This window comes from Chaetura pelagica, unplaced genomic scaffold, assembly GCF_000747805.2.
Source record: "Chaetura pelagica isolate M959 unplaced genomic scaffold, ChaPel_1.0 scaffold401, whole genome shotgun sequence".
NCBI classification, from domain to species: Eukaryota; Metazoa; Chordata; class Aves; order Apodiformes; family Apodidae; genus Chaetura; species Chaetura pelagica.
The window spans coordinates 2,441,594-2,444,075 of NW_009952259.1; positions in this window are offsets into that span (position 1 = coordinate 2,441,594).

The following is a 2,482-nucleotide window of genomic DNA, read 5'->3' on the forward strand; positions in this document are numbered from 1 at the left end:
TTAAACTATCATCTCCCCACTGTCAACAGCAATTCCCAGGGCTGCCCCAGCAACCCCACGTGAGACAGAACCCAAGCAGCACCTGCTTGAGAGGAGAGGGACACAACAACCTCCCCTTGCCCAGGCTCAGCCACACAAAAAGGAGAAACCTACAGTTGGCACAAATAAATCCCTGATGCTGATGCTACACAAGCCTCAGAAACACAAGCACACAGACCAGCACAGCAGAAGGTAGGTTATTATAAGAACAAGATTTTCATTACATTTTACTGGAGACTTTTCTGCCTGCTGGCTGGAACAAGCAGTGAAAAAAACCCATGTGGCAACCCCAGAGCCTCACCAAGAAGCCTGGGTCTCCAGCTGCAGGGACCAGACCTATTCTCCCTCTCCACAGGGACCCACAGCTGGAGAAGTGATGGAAGCCAGGAGGAGCAGAGCACATTTATGAAGTTGGGCCCAGGTGGTGAGACAAGGCCATGGCTTGGCTTATGGCTCAGAGCTCCTTGTCTCCTGGCCACTGTTGTAGCAGTTGTGCAAAAACTGACTCAGGAAATGTGGGTGTCTAGGGGGTACCCTGGAAAACAGAGACAGCTTCCCAGAGGAGTGAGAAGGAAGGGGATGGGAAGACATGGAGGTCTCATGAAGAGCTGTGGGTTCTCCAAAGTCCTGTGGCTGTGGGCACAGGGTTGCTGCCCAGGAGCCTGCTGACAGCCAAGGGTGCATGGCACAGGAAGACTGATTTGGTAAGAAAGGATCTTGATTCAGAGACTTATGGAAGGGGAATGTGTTAAAGACCTGACAGGAGATGGTGGAAGAGAAGGATGGTCAGAATTGTGAGGGACAGCTTGGGAGCAGAAAAGGGACTGAGGACCCTGGGGGTTCTCTGGCTTGGGAGAGACTTGAGGACAAAGTCATGGGCCAGTGTTTTCCATGGTGGGATGCAAGAATGAGCAGGGAGAGCCCCAAGGTGCTGCTGGAAAAGAAAGCAGAAAAGAAAGCAAACACATGGAAAGAGTCTCAGGGAGCCAGTGGCAGAGTGGAAGTCCCCAGCATCCAAACCACAGCTGGCAGAGAGGATCAGAGTCATCCAGGGACAGCTCAGACAGTGAAGAGTTAGGAAGAAACACCTGCTGAGAGCCAGAAAGAGCACGGGCCGGGTCTTCCCCTGACCTAGGGAGCTGGGAGCTTCCCCAGGGAAGAGAGGGCTGTGCAGCCCCCCAAGGGCACCAGATGTCCTAGCCTTTGTGGAAAATTCCAGCCCTGCTTAATCCCCTGGGGCTCCTGGAAGATTGTGACACAGGGGAAAGGGACCAAACAGGAAAGAATTAGAGGCAAAATGCCTCTCTTCTGGCAGCCACCATGGCTGTGCCAGGAGGCAGCAGCAGCTGCAGAGCAGCCAGCCCTGCCTCCCCCTCCTCTGGCCGCCTCTATAAACACGCAGGGCTTACTCAGAAGATTAGAAGGGACCAGGGCAAAAGACAACAGAGTCTCCTTTGTAATGAGGAAGGATTACAGCATCAAGTGACCGGCTGCAGCTCCCGAGTGGGTCCCAGGCTCCTTAGCACACCGTGTCTGGCAGGTTCAATCCCCCCCATGAGCCCGGGGGGCAGGAGGAGGAGGGCAGTGGCTGGGCCACAAAGCACCCAGCGAGGACACGTGTGGGACCAAACCTCCCCAGCCTCCAGAGCAGCTCAGGAGCCCATGACTGTGAGTATCGAGTCCTCCCAAGAGCGGAGAGATTCCTCCCAAGATCTCTCTTCCTGTCTCTCTGTGACCTCCTTTCTCTCTCTCTCTCTCTCCATCTTTGCCACGGCTGCTGGTGTCTGCTCCTCATCCCACTCTGTGGGTGACACACCTGGCCCAAGGCTGGTTGTTGTGGGATCTTGATTGTTGGGGACTCCCACAGCCTGATTCCTGTCAGTCCGACCTCCAGGTCCCATGGTTAGTCCGGATGGATCAGGCAGATGGATGCAGCTCCCTGGGCAGGGATCCACAGATGGGATGGCTCTTCCTCCCCATCCCCGCTCCGGTGCTCTGGGGAGTCACCTCCCACCACGTCCCTCAACTCCAAATGGTACCTTGTGTGTGCCAGTGACATCCCAGGGCAGTCCTGCACAGGCAGGAAAGTGCCTTCACCGTCCAGGGCTGGAGGGAAAAGCAGTGGGAAAAGCCCCATATCCCACACCCGAGCAGAACTGCATGGAGGTGGGTGACATCCATTATTTACATGGGCTAGAGCTGAAGTTTTCCATGTTTGGTAAAGAGTGAATCTGTATTTGAATTACGCAACAAAGAGTCTCCCTGAGCACTCAAGGCATAAGAGAAAACAGCCAGATTTCTGTAAGCAGCCCCCCCTAAAAAAAAATAATTAGAGGTGTTTGCATTTCTCATTGGTAGGGCCCACCTGCATGGTTCCTGAGGCAGATAAAACCCACCTGAGTCCTGTGCACTGGGCCAGAAATACATATGGGAACAGCAGGAA